This window comes from Bos indicus, chromosome 22 (assembly GCF_029378745.1).
Source record: "Bos indicus isolate NIAB-ARS_2022 breed Sahiwal x Tharparkar chromosome 22, NIAB-ARS_B.indTharparkar_mat_pri_1.0, whole genome shotgun sequence".
Lineage (NCBI taxonomy): Eukaryota > Metazoa > Chordata > Mammalia > Artiodactyla > Bovidae > Bos > Bos indicus.
The window spans coordinates 55,497,734-55,521,886 of NC_091781.1; the positions used below are offsets into that span (position 1 = coordinate 55,497,734).

The 24,153-nt window shown below is 50.8% G+C and overlaps 1 protein-coding gene and 1 long non-coding RNA gene across 8 annotated transcripts in view; one reads left to right on the forward strand and one right to left on the reverse strand.

Moving 5' to 3' along the window:
- Nucleotides 1–24,153, forward strand: part of ATG7 (autophagy related 7) — a 293,009-nt gene that overhangs the window by 233,358 nt on the left and 35,498 nt on the right. The gene's annotated exons all lie outside the window — the stretch shown is intronic.
- Nucleotides 15,077–17,166, reverse strand: LOC139178660 (uncharacterized). Its single transcript, XR_011563081.1, has 2 exons — nt 16,777–17,166; nt 15,077–15,531 (listed from the first exon to the last, which is right to left on the reverse strand). It is a non-coding gene; the product is annotated as an uncharacterized lncRNA (long non-coding RNA).

Here is a 24,153-nt window from a genome sequence, read left to right on the forward strand (position 1 = left end):
CACTCCAGTATTCTGGCCTGGAGAATTCCATAGACCGTGTAGTCTGTGGGGTCGCAAAGAGTCGGACACGACTGAGCAACCTTTACTGATCTCTGATGCCCGCTTTACAGAGAGGAATGTGACACTCCAAAAGATGAAGTCGTTGGTCAGGCTCCCACGCCTAGGGAAAGTGATGGAGTCAAAGTTTGAGTCTGGGCAAGTCAAGCAGGACTTTACAGCCTACACTTTCATCTCTTTAGTGGAATTTTTCCCTTCCCATTTCTGAATTAGAGCTTCCCTGGTGGCTCAGATGTTAAAGAATCTGCCTGCAGTGCAGGAGACCTGGGTTCAATTCCTGGGTTGGGAAGATCCCTTGGAGAAGGGAACAGTTACCCACTCCAGTATTCTTGCCTGGAGAATCCCCATGGACAGAAGAGCCTGGTGGGCTGCAATTCATGGGGTCGCAGAAAGTCAGGCACGACTGAGCAACTTTCCCTTCCCATTTCAGAATTGGTAAGAGAAACAAGATGAACTTTAAAGATGGGCATTTATAGTCCTTTTCCTTGTGATGCCTGTTTTACCCTCCACTTTCAGATCAATAAGCAGTTTCTCGTGCTCAATTCGTAATCCTTCAACAGAAGAGACTCGGTGATTTTCCCAGGGGGAGAGGGCGGTTGGAGACGGACCGCCTGCTGCAGAAAATGCCCCTCGTTCTTGTCTCTAGCACTGACCTCCCGTGCACCGACTGCGCCTCGGGCATTCTCTGCTGTGTGCACCACTGGCTGTCAAATGACTAAAGCTCCCAAAGTGCCACTGCCTTTCTGTCCCTGGCAAGACAAGGGACTGAGTCGGGCATGTCGAACCAGTCTGCTTGTAAGAATCTCAGGGCAGACATGGATTCCTCAAGCCTCTGGCGTAGCACGTGGCCAGCCACACAGAGACATGCAGAGCCCCCGTCCTGCAGGAAGGACTGAACAGGCATGGAGACCAGTCAGAGAGAGAGAGAGAGAGAGAGAGAGAGAGAGAGTGTGTGTGTGTGTGTGTGTGTGTGTGTGTGTGTGTGTGTGTGTACGTGGCCAGCCACACAGAGACATATAGAGCCCCGTCCTGCAGGAAAGACTGAACAGGCATGGAGACCAGTTAGAGAGTGTGTGTGTGTGTGTGTGTGTACGTGGCCAGCCACACAGAGACATATAGAGCCCCCGTCCTGCAGGAAAGACTGAACAGGCATGGCGACTAGTCTGTGTGTGTGTGCTGTTCAGCAGTAAAGGACTAAGGGTGTCAGTGGAGAATTCTGAGAGGGGAGAGGTTGATACAGGCTCTGGGGGAGCCCCCATGAGAGAGTGTGTAATCTGGGTGCTGGCATGTCCGGGTGGAATGGTGAGGAGAGGACTCCCCCCGTGAGAGAGACAGCCAAGTGTCTCTGGTCAGCGTTCCTGAGAGGACTTGATAGAAACCGCATTTTAATCTTAATTCATGTATACATGATACAATGGGCCACTTTTCTGAGTGTCCACGTCTGAGGTGAGACACGGTGCAGTTTTCTTCAGCGTCTTAACTAGAGGTGATGAGGGAATCGAAAGTGAACAAGACTGTGGTGGAGGTGGTCCCAGAGACACATGTGTGTTAATACTCATTCACCAAGAGAAGGCAATGGCACCCCACTCCAGTACTCTTGCCTGGAAAATCCCATGGATGGAGGAGCCTGGTGGGCTACAGTCCATGGGGTCGCTAAGAGTCGGACACGATTGAGCGACTTCACTTTCACTTTTCACTTTCATGCATTGGAGGAGGAAATAGCAACCCACTCCAGTGTTCTTGCCTGGAGAATCCCAGGGACGGCGGGGCCTGGTGGGCTGCCGTCTATGGGGTCCCACAGAGTCCGACATGGCTGAAGCGACTTAGCAGCAGCAGCAACCAAGAAGTCAGTTGGGTTTTTATTTTTCTGTTGTTCAGTCACTCGGTTGTATCTGACTCTTTGCATCCCCATGGACTGCAGCACACCAGGCTGTCCGTCACCCTGTCTATTATCATCTCCCAGAGCTTGCTCAAACCCATATCCATTGAATCAGTGATGCCCTCCAACCATCATCTTCTGTTGTCCCCTTCTCCTCCCGCCTTCAATCTTTCCCAGCATCGGGGTCTTTTCCACTTAGTCAGTTCTTCGCATCAGGTGGCCTAAGTATTGGAGCTTCAGCTTCAGCATCAGTCCTTCCAGTGAATATTCAGGACTGATTTCCTTAGGATTGACTGGTTTGCTCTCCTTGCAGCCCAAGGGACTATGTAAGCTTCATAAATAATTATTGCTTTAAAGTGATGGATACTCCTGCTCGAAGATTTTACGGCTTCATGAAACATCAGACAATGAACTGTCTTGTGTACTTAAATACAGTTGCTCAGTCATGTCCAACTCTTCGTGACCCCATGGACTTCCTTAGGCCAGAATACTGGAGTGGGTAACCTTTCCCTGGATCTTCCCAATCCAGGGATCGAACCCGGGTTTCCTGCATTGCAGGCAGATTCTTTGCCAGCTGAGCCACAAGAGAAGCCCAAGAATACTGGAGTGGGTAGCCTATCCCTTCTCCAGTGGATCTGCCCAACCCAGGAATCGAACCAGGGTCTCCTGCGTTGCAGGCAGATTCTTTACCAACTGGGAAGCCTGACCGATACTTAAAGACCATCTTTGCCATAAGAGAGGCTGAACAAAAGAATGTTGGTGAGGGGTCTTGAAGTCAGCATGGGGCAGTGCCAGCGATGGGAAGCCTCACATCCTGACAGCCGGGTGGCCCGTCTTGCAGTGTGGTCCTACAGTGGATTGTGGCCAGAATAAAGGCACAGGGGTGTGTGTTGTGGGGATAGCTCACAGTCCCTTTTCGTTTTTTTTTAAGCATAAGATGTACTTCCTAAGCTGATGTTGAGCGCTGGCTCTGTGCCAACCAGTGTCAGATGCTGGGGCTCTGAGATGACTCCCCCCTATACCCCACCTCACCAAATAAAATATACACATGGCAAAGAAGCACATGAAAAGACACCCCGCATCATCTGTCATGGGAGAACCGTAGACTACAGCAGTAACGAGATACCATCACACACCACGCTCAGTCGTGTCCAACTCTCTGCCGCCCCATGGGCCGCAGCCCACCAGACTCCTCTGTCCGTGCGATTTCCCAGGCAAGAATACTGGAGACGGTTGCCATTTCCTGCTCCGAGGGGTCTTCCCAACCCAGGGATCGAGCCAGTGTGCCCAGTGTATCCTGCATTGGCGGCGGGTTCTTTACCACTGAGTCACCGGAGAAGCCCTACGACACCCATGAGGATGGCCCGGATCTAAAACACTGACAGCACCGAATGCTGGCAAGGGCTCGGAGCGACGGGGCCTGCCCTTCACTGCTGGTGGGAACGGCGGTTTGCAAGACAGTTTGGCGGTTTCTTGCAAAACTAGGCACGCCCTTATTCTCCATCCAGCAGTCACACTGCTTGCTGTTTACCCAGATGATTTTGGAAGTTGTGTCCATACAAAGCCCCACAGAACTTGGAGGCACCAAGACGTCCTTCATTCACTAGGTGAATGAGTTAGCAAACTGTGGTACATCCAGATAGTGGCATATTATTCAGTGCTAAAAGGAGTCAGCTATCAAGCCATGAAAAAGACACAGAGGAGAAATGCCTGTTTAGGTTTTTTCTGCCCATTTCTTTTGATTGGGTTGTTTGTTTATTTGCTATTGAGCTGCATAAACTATTTATTTGGGAGACTAATTCTTCGCCAATGGCTTTGTTTGCAAATACTTTCTCCCAGTCTCAAGGTTGTCTTTCCATTTCATTTATGTTTTCTTTGTTATGCAAAAACTTTTAAGTTTAATTAGGTCCCATTTGTTAATTTCTGTTTTTATTTTCGTTACTCTAAGAGGTGGGTCAAAAAAGATGTTGCTGCAATTTATGTCAAAGACTGTTCTGCCTGTGTTTTCCTCTGAGGGTTTTATACTGTCTGGCCTTACATTCAGGTCTTTAGTCCATTTTGAGTTTATTTTGTGTATGGTGTTAGGGAGTGTTCCAACTTCGCTCTTTTTCATGCAGCTGTCTAGTGTCCAGTTTTCCAGCATCACTCCTTTTCTCCATTGTGCGTTCTTGCCTCCTTTGTCATAGTTTAGGTGACTGTAGGTGCATAGATTTATCTTTGTGCTTTCTACCCTGTTCCATTGATCTGTATTTCAGTTTTTGGGCCAGTGCCATACTATCTTGATGATTGTAGCTTTGTAGTGTAGTCTGAAGTCAGGGAGCCTGATTCCTCCAGCTCTGTTTTTCTTTCTCAAGATTGCTTTGGCTATTTGGGCTCTTTTGTGTTTACATACAAATTGTAAATTCTATTGTTCTAGTTCTGCAAAAATTACCGTTGGTAATTTGATGGGGATTGCAGGATGGCCATCATAAAAAAAATCTTCAAATAATGCATGCTGAAGAAGGTGTGGAGAAAAGGGAGCCTCATGGTGGGAGTGTGAACTGATACAGCCACTATGGAGAATACTATGGAGGTTCCTTAAAAAACTAAAAATAGAACTACTGTATGACCTAGCAATCCCACTACTGGGCACACACCCAGAGAAAGCTGTAATTCAAAAAGATACATGTACCCCAGTGTCCATAGCAGCACCATTTATCAGAGCCAGGACATGGAAGCAACCTAAAGGTCCATCAACAGAGGCACAGATGGAGATGTGACCCATATACTCGGCCACAAAAAGGAGTGAAATCAGGTCATTTGTAGAGACGGGGATGGAGCTAGACACTGTCATACACAGTGAAGTCAGTCAGAGAAAAACAGATATGACATGTTAACACGTGTGGAATCTAGAAAAATAGCATGGATGATCCTGTGTGCCAAGCAGAAATGGAGACACATGTAGAGAACAGAGGAGGAAGAGGGAGGGTGGGGGAATTGGGAGATTGGGATTGACACGTGGATACATACGCACCATTGATAGCTTGCATAAAACGATTAGCGCGACTATACTGCAGGGCACGGGGGACGCTGCCTCATGCACTGTGGCGACCTGAATGGGAAGAAGGTCCAGAAGGTGGGGGCTATGTGTATCTGGACGGCCTGTTCATTTTGCAGAAACTAACACAACATTGCAAAGCAACTGTACTCCAGTAAAGAATTTTGAAAAATTTAAAAATACATCCCCCCCAAAGAGAAAGACAGGGAGGAAACTTAAGTGCATGTTACTAAGTAAAAGAAGCCAGTCTGAAAAGGTTATATACTGTATGATTTCAACAATATTACAGTCTGGAGAAAGCAAAAGTATGGAGTCAGTAAAAGGCTCAGTGGTTGCCAGGTGCCGGGGTGGAGGCAGGTTGGATAGGAAGGCAGAGCACAGAGGATTTTTAGGGCAGTGGAGAACAAATAGACGCCATGCCTGTCCTTAAGGGCGTCTGCCTGGCTGAGGAGACAGAGCCAGCGCCCAAGGAGGAGGAACTACGATTCTTCCTCCGCTCCCAGAAGAAGTCCAAGGAGGGAGCTGACTGGCCTTGGGGGCTTCCTGCGGCTTCTTGAGGAAGAGACACATCTGAGACGTGACAGAAGGAGCTGCAAAGAGAAAGGAAGCCAGAAGACCATTGCAGGTCCCAAACTGCATGTGGAAGGGCCCAGACTCGGTGAGAGAGCGGAGGACCAACCATGTGTGACTTGGCCCAGGAGAGCTCGGAGCTGGGCTGGGAGGCTGAGGCCGGACGGCTGGGCCACATAGACCTCTGTCAGCTGCGACACGGGGACGTCGCGTGGAGAGCTATGGAGGGCCAAAGGGTTCTGAGCAGGGTGACGTGATGAGCTCCCTGCTTCAGAACAGTGACCCCAGAGTGCCGGACAGACTGGAGATGATGGCTGGCCCAGGGGGACAGTGGCTTGGCTAAGAGAGGGCTGGAAAAAAGTGGATGATGGGAGAGGGTAGAACGTCCAGGCCCTGGTGACCAGGTGGGGGTGAGGAGGAAGGGGAAGGGCTGTGGGGGTGAGGGGTCTTGCTCAGATAGCAGGTGGGGTGCATGAAGGGGGAGGGTGTGCGAGAGGAAGCGGGGGAACGAAGCCGGCACAGCTGGTTAGGTACAGCTGTGCTGTGATGGAGCTGAATGCAGCACAGGGTTTGTGTGAAAACCCAGGGAAGGTGCCGTCTTCCTGCAAGTCACGGTTTTGTTACCACTGTTTCCTTTGACGCTCAGACTTCAGCCAGAACCTGGAATATAGATGGCCATCTGGGAGTCGTTAGATCCTGGAGTAAACATTTGACAGCCTTCACATTCCCAAAGAGGCCTGAACCCCAAATGACAGCTGGGTGCTTCTTGCAGCGTGGGGAGAAACTTGACGTGAGCCTCAAAGCCAGAGCAGTTAGCTAAAAGAGAGCGCTGTCTGCCATGAAATGGTCCCAGGTACCAAAAAGGTTGGGGTCCGCTGGTCTAGGAAGTGATTCCTTGGTGTTTGTAACACCCAGCGTAAGTCCTTTCTGACAGCGTCCGTGAGTTGTGAGGATCAGCAGGAGCTGTGATGGTCGTTTCGTATGTGTTCGACCTATAAAATAAAATGAGCACCTTTTCCCTTCTTCTTTTGAGGTGTGTTGCTGGTAGGTGTCCATTTACATTACAGTGATCTTCAGAAAATTCTTTCCTGAACATTATCTTTCCTTCTGTCCCCGTGACCCACCCCCTACGAGGCCCATCCATCTCACCCAACTCTAGGCCTTGAGAGGGAAGGGGAGGATGTTTGTTAATTGTTACCGTATGTGTGGCCCGTTCCCAGTCCACCTCTAGGCAGAGGTGCGTGCTCCGGTGTTGGATTTCCATCGTCCTCGGGGAGCCCCAAGCGTTGCGTGGCCTTCGGGAGGGCGGGGTCCCGGCGCAGCCTGATTTACGGCACGGGCCTGGCACCGATTTCCTTTCACATGCTCCCAAGGACGTGCTCCGGCGATGCTGGCGCCCGGCAAGTGACAGGGGGATCACATAGTACCTTGTGATGTGACGATGGCCGGGCCGCACTCGGCCTCTGATTACAGCTAAGACAACAGTTGCTAAATCCAGCGAACATGGAAAAACCAGAAGAGAAGAGGGGAAATCAGCCAGGGCTGTGGAGGGGGCCGTGGTGGCACAGGCCTGTGTGTGCACTTGCCGGGCGCAGGCCCCCGGTGGCCCCCTTGTGTGGACGCTGGCCCTGGGGACTCTGGGATTTAAAGCTGAGCTGAGAGAACTGCTTTTATCTTTTCCAGCATGCAGCCCCAGGCCAAAACAGAGAAAACAGTTGTTACAAGTCTCCTGTTCAAAGGCAGTTTGAAACATTGTCTCTCTTTCTCACATGAGTATCTTCACCACAAGAGCCACGGCACACACACAGACACAGACGTGGCTCACACACACCCCCCCCACCCCACCGCTCCCCACCTGTTAACCATGGCTCACACACACACCCCATCTCACCCCACCCCAGCTCTCCCCGCCTGTTAACCATGGCTCAGGTAACCTGAAGCAGGTAAAACAAAGGAAGGCGTTTCCTCCCAGCCGCTGACGGGACAGGAAACCCGAGCTAGAGGGCTGCAGACGGGGGCTGGGGGCTCCCTGCAGCTGCGGCGGGGTATAGACCCTGTGAAATGGTGGCAGCTGCTCCCTGTCTCTCAGAAAGGCAGAAGAATTCTGCTAAGAATGTACGGTCTCTCTTCTTAACGCTCCCTAATAAATACCACGCGTGCCGAGTCTGTAGCGGCCGCCCATTACCCTGGCGTCCTCCAGGTGGGGCGTCTGTAACTCTGCAAATCGTTCAGACCACGACGGTCTGTCAGCGAGCAGATACTTCAGATGACAGCACAGAAGCCGGCTCCATGTATCCTGCGTTTTCCGTGGCTGCCTCAGGGCTGCGGTGGCGTGACGGGGCCTTTACCCCTCTGTCTGCTCACATCTGACGCGAGTTATTCGACGAGGAGGAGACAGGGTCCTCTACTCGCCAGCCTGAGTAACTGACTTCCAGAGGATCATAGGAAATCCTGGGTGGATTTTGTTCTCCTCTGTCCCTGTACTCAATAGAGACTCACTCGGTTGTTGATGCGTTGAGCATTCTTTCACCCAGCAGGTATGAATATGCAAGTATAGCCAATTTTTTTTTTTTTGGAACCAGATGACCAGGTATTGAGAAATTTTGTACCGTATTTCCTTGTGTATAAAATAGAGGTTCTGCCTCTATCACAAGACTGGACGATCTAAAAAGCTACTGTGATCGCTGACTAGACCCAGTGAAAGGAAGAACTCCTGTTTTTCCTTTGTTGTCGCTCCGTCACTAAGTTGTGTGTGACTCTCTGCGACCCCATGGACTGCAGCACACCAGGCTCCTCTGCCCTCCACTGTCTCCCAGAGTTTGCTCAGATTTATGCCTATTGAGTTGGTGATGCCATCTAACCGTCTTACCGTTTCTCCTTACTGACAGAAGACTCTGGTACTCCAAACCTGTAGGTTTCCCGCCCCCTCACCAAGCAGTTCTCTAATTCTCCACAGACACCAGCCGGGTGTCCTGCAGTTGAGTTCCATTCTGACACCCCGTCTGCCTGGAGGTTCCATCAGATCCCACAGGTAAGGGCTCAGGCCTGAGACTGAACTAGGACTCAGGACCTAGGACTCTCCTCCGTGCTACAAGACTGTCTCCTCAGGTGACCCACGACTTCTGTCTGGCTTGGCTGTGAACTGAGAGCTCCCTTGACTCCCCTCCTCAGCTTCACAATTTGCTAGAACGGCTCACAGAACTCAGGGTGCCAGGACACAGCTTGGAGACAACAAAGTGGAAGAGACGTGTGGCGCGCAGTTTGGGGAAAGGGGCTCCTGCCCCTCCTGCCTTCCCAGCACCACCAGCTCCAAAGGTTTCCAAGGACCTTTCTTCTGAGATTTTTATGGAGGCTCTATCATGTAGACATGATCTGTTCTTTAATTATTCATTTCTTTATTTGGCTGGGCTGGGTCCTAGTCGCAGCACGTAGAACCTTTCAGCTGTGGCATGTGGGATCTAGTTCCCTGACCGGGGATCAAACCCACACCCCCTGCATTAAGAGCACAGTGTCTTTTTTTTTTTTTTAAGAGTTTTTTTGAGGTGGACCATTTTCAGAGCCTCCAGTGAACTTGCTACAATATTGCTTCTGTTCCATGTCTTGGCTTTTCTGCGCAGGAGGCACTGCCTCTGGGATCCTAGTAGCTCCCTGACCACGGATCAAACCCGCACCCACCCCCTCCCCCAACATTGGAAGGCAAAGTCGTAACCACTGGAGCACCAGGGAAGTCCCCCACGATCGCTTGTTAGCTCCACCTTCAGTCCCTGGTCCTTCCCCAGAGGATGAGGGGCGGGGCTGGAAGTTCCAAGCTTCTGATCATGGCATGGTCTTTCTGGGACCCAGCCCCCATCTTGAAGCCGTCCAGGAGGACACCACCAGTCACTCCATTAGGATGAAAGATGCTCCTGTCACTCAGGAAATTAAAAGGAATTGAGGAGCTATGTCAGGAACCTGGGTCCCTGACCAAATATTAGAACAGAAGGTGCTCCTAGCGCCTGTACCACTTAGAAATTCCTTCCTTCTTTGTTCACTTAGTCACCCACTTACTTGTTCATTTATGCATTAAAGAAGTATTTATTGACCCCTTCTTTGAGCTAGACTCTGACTAGGCCAAAGATGAAAGAGAACTCTTGCCTGAACTCAGGGAGTTCGCCACCTAACCATCTCGTTCACTTTTTTCCCTCCTTAATAAAGCTGTCAACTTTAATCCTCCAGTACTGTTTCTGTCTTTAGATTCCTCACTGTCTAGAGCAAGCAAGAGTCAACTCCATGGAGTTTCCACAGGCCAACCTGAGTGCTGTGTTTCAGTCTCTCCAACTCTAAAATAAAGCCCCAAGGGAGCCAACAATTGCCACAGATTACTATGAGGTTAAAGCAGAAAAGGAAAAAAAAAAGAAAACTGTAAACCTTTAGGAAAATTGTACTAAGCAGGTGACATGTTACTGTCAGTTCTGAGATATGTTTGCCTAGAGAAACTTTTTTGTTTTACTTTTTCTTGTTGCTGTTCTTTAATATTTATGTTTTATTTATTTACCTAGCTGTGCTGGGTCTTAGCTCCCCGACCAGGGATGGAACCCGGGCCCGCTGCATCAAGAGCGGAGTCTTAGCCACTGGACCAGACAAGAAAGTCCCTGTTTGTTGTTTTGTTTCGTTTTGTTTTTTAAAATAACAACTTTATTGAAATATTATCCATACACCTTACAATTTACCCACTTCCTGTGTACACGTCAGTGGTTTCTAGTATTTTCGTAGAGTCGTTCCAGCCATCACCACAGTCCATCTGAAAGATTTCCATCGCCCTCGAAAGCACTCCCGCTCCTGTCAGCCGCCCCTGAACCCTTCCTCCTTGCCCTGCGCACTTCTTGCTCCACCGCGGGGTCACTCGGTGCTCCGTCCGGCACTATCACCGTCGGACGCGGCGCAGCGACTGAGCAGCAGCACCGGTGCTGATAGGAGGGCGGCGGCTCTGCCCCGGCTCCGGCATTCACGGGCAGCGTGGGGATTCTCGGACCACGACCTGCACGCAGGAGCTCCTTGATGGGAGAGTTTCGACTACATTTGAAGTTACTAACTTATAAACAGTACGATTGCTAGTAACGTCCCTGAATCTTTGGGTTACATTTTTTTTTCAAAGTGCTAATTATTATCGGTATTCAGCAAAATTGATTTTTGTATGTTGATTATGTATAACAACACAGTGCGTGTCTCATATTAGTTTTAATAGTTTGAGAATTCTTTCAGATTTTCTGTGTAGATCATCGTATCTTTTGCAAACAGCAATAGTCTGGGCTCTTCTCTTCCAATTCGTATGCCTCATTTCTTTTCCTTGTTTTTTTTTTTTTCCCCTACTTTGGCTAAGGCTGCCAAAATAATGTTGATTTAAAGCCCTTATAGCAGATTCATTGAATTGTTCCTGACTACTAAGAATGCTTCCAAAGTGTCTCCATTTATCATAATATTCCCCGTAGCTTTTTAGCTTAAGGAACCTCCTTTTGGTTATAGCTTTGTAGTTTTATTAAAATTATGAGTGAATGTTAGACACATTTCCTGCATCTATTGAGATGTTTAATGATTGGATGTCCTTGCAGTCGAAGGGACTCTCAAGAGTCTTCTCCAGCACCACAGTTCAAACGCATCAATTCTTCAGCACTCAGCCTTCATTATGGTCCAACTCTCACATCCGTACGTGACTCATGGAAATACCATAGCTTGGACTGTACGAACTTTGCCGGCAAAGTGATGTCTCTGCTTTACTGTCAATCATTTATTGGGTCCAGTATCTGGGGAGCTGGACAGGAGGGCCCGTGGGCAGGGATGGAAGGAAGGACAGGGTGAGAGCCGGCCTGGGCGAGGGTGCGCGTCCAGCAGGAGTGCGGGGCCCGGCGGCTGTGTGCCCGTCAGCCAGCCTCAGTCCGCCCCCTCCCGTTCTGCCCCCGCAGTGCCCATCCTCCACCACCTGCTTTCCGCCAACTTCCCTCTGGCATGCTCTTCTTGAGTTGGGAGGTGCTGGCCGGTGGAGGACCCTCTGGCCCTGGCTAGTGGGAGCAAGACAGAGGCGGGCATGAGACCCAGATGCCCCACGGAGACGGAGCGAGAACAGGTGTGTTGTAATGTCCTTCCTGCCTCAGCAGACGTGACGAAACAGACTGTCTGCCCTGAACAACTCATTCGTTTGTCAGAACTGCTCACAGGGCGAGCGCGGCCTTGCAAGCAGCAGCACGTTCTGAGCAGGGAGAGTCCCGGCTGGGCATCCTTCTACCGAACGGGTTGCCAGTCGATGTGCTGAGCATCCTCAGATAAGCTTTTTAGGAAGTGCGGCCTTTTGAATTTAAAGGTTCGTAATGGCCTGAGCCCCAGCTCTGCCCAGGAGTCGCTTCCAGACCTCCTTTCATCGATTTCCTGAGAAACTTGGATGTTGAATTGTGACGTAATGATTTGCCTTAGCTATAAACAGAAATGCAGGAAAAATCCAGAATATTTCCAACTAGTGTGCAACCTGGACCACATGATGAAATGTGTCCCCCGCCCCCAGCCCCGCCATCACCACCTCCTGTGTGACCCCATCTAGCCGCTATCTTGGTCTCTCTGATTCTTCTTAATAATGAATAGGAACTTGGCACATTTGTGTTGCTCGTGAAAATGAGAACTGCCTCGCCTGCCCTGTGCTCCCCGGTGAGCACCCCCTTGCTGCAGGGCAGGGCTGGCTTCACCTTCCCGGGCCAGTGCTCTCAACTGCTGGGTTACAGCCTGTCTAGACTAGAACCGGGTCATCCTGGCGCCCAGGGACCAGGGGCTGTGCGAGGGACCCGTTCAGTGCAGTGGGGTGAGGGGCAAGGGCCAGCACAAGGGTGGGGAGCCTGGACTCCTGCCCAGTCAGCCTGAGAAGTAGGGGGTGGTCAGCCCGCCGCAGGAGGGGCCTTACTGTCACTGGGCACTTGGTGCCTCCTCTTGGCCTGTGTGTGAAGGGCAGGGGTGGGTGCAGCCCGCCTGGGGAGGCAAAGCCATTCCTCACAGCCCTCCTCTCGCCCAGTCCTTTGCTGGAGCCACCAGCCGTGCTCATTCATTTGTGAACGTGCTTGAGCCCAACAAAGAGATGGTCTGCAAGCCTGTTCGTCGGCTTTCAAGAAGCTCCACCCTGACAACAAACCATTTTGAAGTTTTAGCAAATGGTTTTCAGTGGTGTAAGAAGAGGAGCAGCAGCTAACATTTACCTGGTGCTTGCTGTTTGCCAAACACACAGATACTTTGTTGTTGTTCAATCGCTCAGTCACGTCTGACTCTCTGCAGCCCCATGGACTGCAGCCCATCAGGCCTCCCTGTCCTTCACTCTCTCCTGGTGCAGCCCCATGGACTGCAGCCCATCAGGCCTCCCTGTCCTTCACTCTCTCCTGGAGTTTGCTCGAACTCATGCCAGTGAGTCAGTGATGCCATCCAACCAGCTCATCCTCTGTTGCCCGCTTCTCCTCCTGCCTTCACTCTTTCCCAGAATCAGGGTCTTTTCCAGTGAGTCGGCTTTTCTCATCAGGTGGCCAACATATTGGAGCTTCAGCGTCAGTCCTTCCAATGAATATTCAGGACTGATTTCCTTTAGGAATGACTGGTTGGATCTCCTTGCAGTCCAAGGGACTCTCAAGAGTCTTTTCCAACACCACAGTTCGAAAGCATCAGTTCTTCGGTGCTTAGCCTTCTTTATGGTCCAACTCTCACATCCGTACATGGCTAGTAGAAAAACCATAGCTTTGACTAGATGGACCTTTGTTGGCAAAGTCATGTCTCTACTTTTTAATATACTGTCTAGGTTGGTCATAGCTTTTTTTCCAAGGAGCAAGCATCTTTTAATTTCATGGCTGCAGCCACCATCCACAGTGATTTTGGAGCCCAAGAAAATAAAATCTGTCATTGTTTCCATTGTTTCCCCATCTATTTGCCATGAAGTGATGGGACTGGATGCCATAATCTTAGTTTTTTGAATGTTGAGTTTTAAGTCAGTTTTTTCACTCTCATTTCCCCTTCATCAAGAGGCTCGTTAGTTCCTCTTTGCTTTCTGCCATTAGAGTGGTGTCATCTGCATATCTGAGATTATTGATATTTCTTCCGGCAAACTTGATTCTAGCTTGTGCTTCATCCAGCCTGGCATTTCTCATGATGTACTCTGCATATAAGTTAAATAAGCAGGGTGACAATATACAGCCTTGACGTACTCCTTTCCCAATTTTGAGCCAATCCATTGTCCCATGTCCAGTTCTGTTTCTTCTTGACCTGCATACAGGTTTTGCAGGAGGAAGGTAAGGTGGCCTGGTATTCCCTCTTTGTTGACGTCATTTTAATTTAGTCCTCGAAATTAAGTTTAATCAAATTTAATAATTTGGTCTTCCCTAGAATCATCACTTTAGAGAGGGATCCCTGGGACTTCCCTGGTGGTCCACTGATTAAGACACGCCCCCCTTCCAATGCAGGGGGCATGGATTCAGTCCCTGGTCGCAAACTAAAGATCCCACGTGCCGTGCAGCACAGCCAAGAAAATAGTAATAGTAATAGAAAGTGATCACTGAAGACTTAGGAAAACAAAAATGCCATTGTATACCATTAGGCAGACGAGTGCATCACCAAGGCTGGCGCTGTGAGGGACACAGAGACCGCAGCAGGCAGCTGGTGCCTGCCCTCCAGATGCTTGAGAGTCAGGGTGGTAAGAAGAGTGTACCTCGCTGATCTGCTAAGAATAGGCTTGTTCTTTTATTCCCTCATTCAGCAGCGTTTACTGAGCCTGATGGTTGATTTACACCTGGTTTGTGATGTATTGGTGCCGAGCGCCGTGTGCAGTGCCGCAGACACTGGTCTTAAGGAGCGTATCATCTGCAGCGAATATGCCGGAAGTTCAGAGTTGGGGGGGTTGGGGGCAGAGAGAGGAGGAGGAGAACAGAGTGCAGGGGCTCATCTCGAAGCACGAGCAGGGGTTTCAAGGAGGATGTGAGCTGGTGATGAAAGACGGGCTTCTTGCCCGCGGTTAATGACAGTCTCCCCATGGGTGGGGGACCGACCTGGTTACCTGTGGCAGGTTCACCAGCAGAGCCTGACGGGCAGGCAGCAGGCAGGGAGACGTGCCCTCTTTGTGCGTAGGGTGAGAGGGCTTCCGAGGAGCCCGAGTTAGTCCGTTCGTCTGCACACCGTCCCCACCCCCCTACCCCGGTGTCCATGTTGGCTCGCACACCCAGCTCGGTACCAGATGCTCACCTGGACCGTCTCCCAGAGGGCGGACAAGGGGCGCAGGCCCCAGGCCGGGGGAGGACTGGAGGAAGGGGCCCTAGACAGGCAGAGCCTGGAATGTGCCCTTCACCTGGGGCCCCTGGACTCAGGGTCCCTGGGTCTGGGAGCAGCTCAGCGCCCACAGCGCCGCGTGCAGGGACAAGGCAGGCTGGGCCGGACCCAGCTGAGCCAATCCCCGCCCTTGCAGCCCTCCTCCTCAGCGCCTCTCATCACCACTGTGCGTGTTCACTTAAACCCAGCAAGACCCACGCCAACAAAAACGAAGAAAATGATCTCTTGCGGTTATTTATATTGTCAGCCTCCTCTGGAGTGCTTTTTTTTTTTTCTTCCCCCAGTCCAGCTTGCAATAATTTATTAAGAAAGGTAAAGCGATTTTTAAGTGTGATTTTTAAGGAGTTAGGCCCACACATGAGCTTGCTTTCTGTTATGCTTCTGCTTGGGTTTGATGTTGTTCCCAACATGAACTTAGATTTACCTTCTTCTCCTGGTAGTTTGGGATCACAGAGGAAAAAAATCCCAGTCTGTAATAGTAGCCACTGCACACACGCATGAGGCAGAAACTTCTTTAAAATGACTAACACCGTCATAACCCAAGCTGCTTTCTGAGAAGAGGGGTGACATGGGAGGGAAGTCACAGGGGAGCTGACTCTGAAGATGTTCCTCTTCTCTGCCACCATTGTCTTGCTTCTCCGTTAAGCAAAACGCAGCTTTCTGAACATAGCGCCTGTTTGTCACCGGGCCGAGGAAGAGAAAAAAGAGAAATGGAAGAGGCTGGAAAACTCTGAACATGGTTTACAAAGTAGGTTTAAAAAAAAAAAAATGAAGGGAATGAACCGCTCTTTCTTTTTCTGTCTGCAACCTCTAAACTCTTTCAAGTTACGGCCAATTAGAAAAAACTTGGAGCGCGTCTCAAGGCCCAGATTTCCCACCATCAGAAATGCACAGCCGCCAAGGAAAGGGGGAATCGGGCCGTGGAGCCGAGCGAGCTGGAAAAGTACTGAAGGACCGGAGGGGAGCCTGGAGCCGGGGCGGGGGACTGCAGGGCGGGAGGGGACTCTGGGTCCCCCTCTCCTCCAGCCCATCAGCATGGCTGTGCCCCTCGGCCGGCGGGCAGGTGGGCTCTCGGCTTCCCCCGCCGAGAGGATGGTCAGGCCACATGAGGAAGGAACCTGAGATTCCGACGACCCTCCATGCAAAGCCCCTAGAGCCTGGACGCCTGAGCCCTTCTGCCGGGAGGCGGGCCGGGCCAGCGCTCCGGCAGCCTCCGCACAGGCGTCTATATTTAGGTGAGGGCAGGCTGCTGCCAAGGTAAAGAAAGGCATGGTCCCTGTCGCCTCACACGCTGTTTGTCTTGGCACAGAGGCCCCGCCTGTGCCCGCGTCCTTGCTCACTGCAGGCCCCGTGCTGCCCCAAGGCCTGGACGCCCTTGCAGAAGAGGAGGCACCTCCCGGACCCCCGCGGCTAGGAGTTGGTTGGGGCGGGGGCAAGCTCAGCCCTCCTGAATGGCGCCCTTCATGCCCACGGCGACGTGCCGCCCAGCAGGGACTGGCCTCCGTGTCCCGAGTGCTCCCTCCGCAGGCGGTGTGATCGCGCCCTGAGTGACCCGGTGTGCCCAGGGGCTTGTCACCTCTCCAGTGTGGCAGGCCCCCAGCCTGCAGTGGGCAGTTGCTCTGCCCGGGGCCTGGCCCCTGGGCCTGCTGAGCACCCGGGACAGGCCCCGGTCACCGCCTGCCATGTCCCTGGCCACCCTGGGATCTCCAGGGAGGCCCCCAGCCGCGGAAGGGCGGCCCAGCTCAGCGGACCTTCACCCGCAAGCGGCCCAGAGGCATCTCCATCCTCGAGCCCCATGCAGAAGCCCTCACCCTCCCTCCCCTGCCCCCCACTCCTCACCCCTGAGCCGCGACTGCCTGGTGTCACCCCCGTGCTTCCAGTTAACACAGCTAACAGCCCCCCCTCCCTTGTGAATCACCTCTTCCAGGAAGCATTCCGTAAAGGGCCAATTGACTTCTCCCATAAGGTCACGCTGGCCTGCCTTCCAAAATGTTCCATCCTTCAGGGCTTAGATGGGTATCATCCAGTGCAGAGCCTGAGCGGAGTGCCCAGCCCTCTGCCCCTCAGCTCAGGCCACTGCCCTGGGCCGCCTGTCAGACAGCCTGCCTGCCGCGCCTTACCCTCCCGGCCAGACTGGAAGCTGGGGAAGGGGCCGTCCCATTCAGCCAGCTCCCTGTCCCCGGGGGCACCTCTCACAGTACCCTAAGGTGCAGCCCCAGCTTCCGTCACCCTAACTCTCTGCTGCCCCAGCCCTCCCAGAGCCGGTGGAGGGGAGAGCGCACTGGAAGGAGAGGGTCTCCCAGGCCCCCAGACAGGCTGGGGGAGGTGGCGACAGGATGGCACCCTGCGGGGCCCTTGGGCCCATAGATGAGGGTCTTCACCCAGCGTGAGGACCCAGCTCCCCAGTTGGCTCCAGCGTCCGAGGCCCGCACACGCCCCCTGTGGAGGGCTCAGCTGTCTCGGTTTTCGAATCCACAGGGGCCAGGTCCTTGGCGCAGACATGGGGGGGGCCTGGAACGAAGTGCTGTTCGTTCTGACTCCGGGGGAGCTGTGTGGCCATTTTTGAGCTGGCCTTCCTAGGGCCTTCTAGTATCTAGAGCAGCTCAGAACTGCCCCCCTGCCCTCCGCCCTCCACCCCAGACCAGGGCTCCCGCCCGCCTCGCTCCCTCACTTTCAGGCTGAAATGCATCTGTCCTACTTAAAGAACCTCTTCTGATCCCACCAGAAAAAATGAGCCCAAAGCTTATACTCTTCCGCAGAGAAGAGGCGGTCCTGTGTGGGAGGCACCGAGGCCCCCACCCCCCACCCACCCAGACGGGCCCAAACTGGCCGCTGGGGCAGGGAGACCCCTCCTCTGAGCAGGTCCACAGGGCCTCACGGAGCTGGTCCCAGGTTGTAGGGGTGGGGGGTTTGGAGGGACTGTTCCCAGGGGCCAGGCGCCCAAGACTGAAGGGGAACTTCACACCCTGTGGTGAGTTGGAAGTAGCTCATCAGGGAAAATCAGGTATCGAGAGAAATGTCTTTATGGATGGCTGTCAGTGACCAGAGCCAGCTCCACATAGACCTGTAGACCTTGGGGAACTGGGCAGCCAGCCTCCCGAGACTGCAGGACCAGGGGTGGGGGGCCCACCCCCTGCGCCAGCAGCAGTGATCCTCAGCACAGCAGTTCTGTCCTGGCCACAGAGCCCGGGGTTCAGGGCAGGGCTGTGCCTTCCAGGACCGCTCCAGGGCCGCAGCGGGGGAAGCCAGACCCCCATTCCGCAGGAGGTGCAGAGTCTCGGTACACGGGGAGGGCGTTTGTGTTCTGTGGAGGCCACCGCCCTCGTTCTCAGGGTAAACATTTGTGTGAGTGCACTTGGGGGGGGGCATCCGGGGAGGCGGACCCCTCACCTCCTTCGTCAGGCATGGACCAGGTCTGCGGCTAGACCCAGGACCACCCTGCTAGTCTGGGGCTCCATGCCCGGCTCCACCTGTGACCTCAGTTAGGCCTTGGTCTCCCTCCCATGACTGGAGGCGAGGCTGGGAGGACCTGCCGTATGTGAGATCGTCTCCAGCTCTAACATTTTAGAACTCCGATCTTAGATACTCACGCTCAGCCTGCTGGGTCTCTCTCCAGACGAGACCTCAGATACGTACCCTGCTCTTTGCTTCTCCTGGCACCCTCTGTGATCATGCTGCTTCCCACTTGAGCTCACTGGCTTACAGCAGAGCCAGACTTCTCACAATGGATGGGCCCCCCTCCTCATGGAGCCTCTGCCTTGAGCTCCTCCCACCCTGACCGTGGGCTCCGCCATCAGTCCCTGGAGCACGCACGCCTTCAGATCTCTGCACCTGCCATTCATGCCACCCGGAGCCCCTTCTGTCCACCCGGTGGGCCGGTGCCTTCCCGATTCTCAGATCTCAGCTGAAATGTTGCCTCGCGGGACCTCCTAAGAATCCCTGTCTACAGCAAGCATTCCTCTGCTGCTCTGCCTCTCACTCGGTGTTTACTTACCGCACCTTCGTGGCACTCACGTGTCTTGGAGCTATTTTCTTGGTTCCAGTCGTGTCTCAGTGTCCTGTCGCCTCCACTAGGATGGAGTGTCACACACGTGGGGGCCTCCTGAGGGTGGAGGCTGCACACACAGAGCCCAGCAGAGGGCCCGGGACATGGAGGGTGTTCCGTGTTTGTAGAACGGATGAGTGGATGGATGGATTGTTACTGTCATTGTTGTTCAGTTGCTAAGTTGTGTCCGATTCTCTGCAACCCCATAGACTGCAGCATGCCAGGCTTCCCTGTCCTTCACCATCTCCCAGGTTTTGTTCAACTTGAGCATCATCGTGTCAGTGATACCATCCAACCATGTCATCCTGTGTCGTCCCCTCCTCCTCCTGCCTTCAGTCTTTCCCAGCATCAGAGTCTTTGCTAGTGAGCCAGCTCCTCGCATCAGGTGGCCAAAGTATTGGAGCTTCAGCTTCAGCAGCAGTCCTTCCAGTGAATATTCAGGGTTGATTTCCTTTAGGATGGACTGGTTGGATGTCCTTGCAGTCCAAGGGCCTCTCAAGAGTCTTCTCCAGCACCACAGTTCGAAAGCATCAATTCTTCGGCGCTCAGCCTTCTTTATGGTCCAGCTCTCACATACATACATACTTCCTCCACAGAGAGCATCGGTTTCTTTCCTGATTTCTGAGTCTCAGGCCCCATTCTCCCTCAAGGATCTGAACGCAGCAATGAAGGAGGTGTTATGTAAATCCCACGTCCGTTAGGAAATCCTCAGCCAGGAGCCGAAAGGGCCCGTGCTCCCGTGGCCTCAGCACAGTTGGACTGGGATCGATTTAACGTTTCTTAAGGGCCCCCTTGTCGCCAAGTCCTGGGTGAGTGCTCTCCACCCGTGGCGTGTTTACCTTTGAGAGCTCTTGTGAGGATAACTCTGCACCTGAGTCTCATACACAGTAGGAAACCTTGCCTGAGGTCACAGAGCTTTTGAGTGGGAGAGCCCAGATCTGAACTCGGGAGCACTAACGCTAACTCTGCAGAGTTAGATCTAACTCATAATTCTTGTGAGTAAGCAGGTGAAGGAGTGACATGTCAGGAGGAAGCAGCTTTGAGGTACTTTCAGCAGGAAAAGCTTTCATTAGACTCTTCTATGAGATCAATTACTCACAACTTCTAAGAGCTGACCAAGAAACACTCATGATGTGAAGGGGGATTTTTTTTTTCTCTTTCAGGTTGTTAATTTGTGTTCCCAATAATTTCAGACATATAACAGCACATACTGTGTTACCTGATATTGGGTACTGTTCTGAGCACTTTGAAGTCTTTGTCACACAGCCCTGTGAAGATGCTGTTTCTGTCTTCATTTTCCAGATGAGAAAACAGTCACAGAAGGATTAGGTAAATTGCTCAAGGTCACCCAGCTAGTAAGTGGGATGTGGTCCCGGAAGTCTGGCGTCAGAGGCCAGGCTCGTTAGCCCCAGGCTAACATGCGGGGTGTTGATTGGTGACTAAAGGGGAGGTCCTAGCCAGGCTAAGAGAAGGGCTGCCAACCAGTTGTGGAAGCAAGGATGCTGGGCTGAAGTGATTCTATTACGCTCAGAGTGGCTGGAAAATTACACTGGTTCAGGCAGTTGGGAGACAGTCTGAGTGCTGAAAAGGTGGGAGGGCCCCCCCCAACCCCTTGGGAACTGCCTACCCTCTGCCTTCTTGGCCATTTTGGAAAAGCCACAGTATTCCTCTTAAATTGTATATCTTGGCAATTATTATAAACATTGGGCTTTCCTGGTGACTCAGATGGTAAAGAATCTGCCTGCAGTATGGGAGACCTGGGTTCAATCCCTGGGTCGGGAAGATTCCCTGGAGGAGGGCGTGGCAACCCACTCCAGCATTCTTGCCGGGAGAATCCTATGGACGGAGGAGCGAGCCTGGTGGGCTACAGTCCATGGGATTGCAAAGAGTCAGACACGACTGAATGACTAAGCACAGCACAGCATATATTTATGTTCTGTGAACGTCCCACCTTTTAGCTTTTTTTGCTGAATTTTAAAATATCAAATGTATCGAGGTTGAATTTACACAGAGTGAATGTATGTAAAAGTGTACTTCGCTATGATTTTTGACCAACTTACACATGTGTAACTACCACCACAGTCAAAATATGGGCGATGTCTAATCACCCCGAAAGGTGAAGATTTCCTCAGGGCCCCTAACACTGAAATCCTACACCACCCACCCCCAGGCAGTCAGGGGTCTGATTTCCGTCAGTCATTACGGATTCCATTTGTATTTCCCGAGATTTCATATAAATGCAGCCACATTTTTTGTTTTATTTTTTAAAATTTATTTTTACTGAGATATAATGGACATGAAACATTGTATAAGTTTGTATACAACGTGTTGATTGAATTTATTTCTTACAATGTTAGTGTTAGCTAGACCTCCCCCCTCCTCATGTCCCAGAATTTTCATTTGTTTGTGTTGAGAACAATCATGATCTGGTCTCTTAGCAACTTCAAAGTTGATAACACTACCATTTTGTATCATGACTGTGCTGTGCGTTAGCTCTTCAGGACCTGTTTATCAACTAGTTGCGAGTTTGTACCCTTAAACAGCATCTCCCCATTGCTCCAGCCCCTCAGCCTCTGGTACCCATCACCCCGTTCTCTGCTCTTACAAGTTTGCCTGTTTTGTCCCACGTATGTGAGATCACACAGTGTCTGTCTTCCTCCGTGTGGCCCGCATCACTGAGCACCGTGCCCCCAGGATTTCCCTCTCTCTCGGCTGACTGTACTCCACTGTGTGTGTCTTTATCTGTTCATCTGTTGACAGACGCGTAGGTTGTGTTCGTATCTTGGTTGTGAATGACACTGCAGTAAACACGGAATCGCATGTATCTGTTTAATATCCTGTTTTCATTTCCTTTGGATAGATACCCAGGAGTGGAATCAGTGGATCAGAAAGTAGTTCTCTTCTTTACTCTTTTTTTGAGGAACTACCATAAATGTTTTCCATCCTAAACTGAACCAATTTGTATTCCCACCAACAGTGTACAAGGATTGCCTTTTTTCCACATCCTCACCAGCACTGGTTGTTTGTCTCTTTGATGCTAGCCATTCTAACAGGTATGAGGTAATACCTCGTTGTGGTTTTGATGTGCATTTCCCTGATGACGAGTGATGTTAAGCATCTTTTCTGGTGCCTGTTGGCCGTCTGCATGTCTTTGGACAAATGTCTATTTAGTTCCTCTGCTCATTTTTAAAACCAGATTGCTTAGATTATTGTTTAGTTTTGTGGTGGTGGTGGTGGTAGTGGTTGTTACTAAGTTGTATGAGTTCCTTATATATTTTGGATATTAACCCCTTATCTCATATATGATTTGCAAAGATTTTCTTCCATTCTCGGGCTCTCCTGGTGGCTCAGACAGTAAAGATTCTGCCTGCAGTGAGGGAGACCCAGGTTCGATCTCTGGGTCAGGAAGATCCCTTGGAGAAGGAAATGGTAACCCACTCTAATATTCTTGCCTATAGAATTCCTTGGACAGAGGAGCCTGGTGGGTTACAGTCCATGGGGTCACAAGGAGTCACGAATGAGTGACTTAAGGCTTTTTCTCCCGTTTGTAGATTTCCTTTTTGTTTCATAGTTTCTTCCGCTCTGCAGAATCTTTTTAGCTTGACGAGTCCACTTGTTGAATTTTGCTCTCCTTACTTGTGCTTTTGGTATCATATAAAAAGGACCATTGCCAAGACCAATGTCAAGGAGTTTCTTCCATATCAGGTTTTTTGTATCAGGTCTTATGTGTAAGTTTTTAATCCCTTTTGAGTTAATTTTTGTGAGTGGTACAAGATAAGGATCCAGTCTCATTTTTCTGCGTGTGGTTTACTGGTTTTCCTAACGCCATGTACTGAAAACACTATCGCGTATTCTTGGCTCCTTTGTCAAGTAGTACCTGACCATAAACCCAGGGCCTTATTTCTGAGCTGTCTGTCCTGCTCCATCGGCCTCTGTGTCTGTATTGATGCCCGTACCGCACTGGTTTAATTACTATAGTTTGTAGTGTAGTTTGAAATCAGGGAGTGTGATGGTTCCAGCTCTGTTCTTCCTCAAGATTGCTTTGGCTATCTGGGGGCCTTTTGTGGTTCCATACAAATTTTAGGGTCGTGTTTTGGAATCATATATTGAATACTCTTCTGTGTAGCTTCTTCTGTTCAGTAAATTTTTGAGATTCTTCCATTTCCTTGCATGGGTCAGTAGTTTTTTTTAATTGCTGAAAAGTATCCCATTTTATATCATAATTGTTTATTCACTTATTTATCAATGAGTATTTGTTTCCAGTTTGAGACTATTAAAAATAAAGCTCCGATGTGTGATTGTTGAACAGGTCTCTGTGTGGACATGTGTTTCCATTTGTCTGAGTGATTACCTAGAACTGGAATTGCTGGGTTATCATTATAAGTTCATATTTAAGTTTTTGTCAGTATATAGGAGTTTATTTAATTGATATCTGAATTTAGTTCTGTCTTGTGGGGTACATATTTCATTTTTCAGAAGCTGTTGAACTGTGTATCAAAGGTGTATGCCATCTCTTCCATCAGCAGAGTGTGAGAATTCTGTTGTTTTCAACTCTGAAAGCTGGTCTTCCCTTTAATTTTGGCCATTTGGGTGGGTACATGGGTTTTATTTCAGCTTTCTGATGACAGTGGATGTTGACCATCTTCTCATGTATTTAATTACTGTCTGTATTCTTTCATGACACTTCGCTCAAACCTTTTGACCATGTTTCCACTGGGTAATTTATCTTCCTATGATTGAGTCATGAGTTCCTTATAGTTTCTGGACAGAGGTCCTTTGTCACTTATCTGTCTGCATCACACGTGTTTTCTCAGTATCTTTGGCTTGCTTCTTAATTTCTTTAGCGTTGTCTTTAAAAGAGAAAAAGCTTTGAACTTTGATGAAATCCAGTCTATTGTTTATTTTATGGTCTATACTTTTGGTATCTTAGGAATTCTTTGCCTACATCTATGTCTCGTCAATTAAAGAAGATGCCTTTTGCTTTTACATATATGTCCATGATTCATTTCAGATTCATTTCTGTGTGTGATTTGGGATAAAGCTCAGGTTCATTTTTCTCCATGAGGAGATCTAGCTGTTTGAGCACCACGTGGTGGGAAGGCACTCCTTTCCCCACCACTTTCTTTGGCAGCTTGGTTGAAGGTCGTTCGACCCGTGTGTGTGGGGAGGGGTCTGTTTCTCGGCTGTGATCCACCCTCATCTCCGGACCACACTCAGGTTCCTGTTCTTTGGTGCCGAGTCCAGGGGATC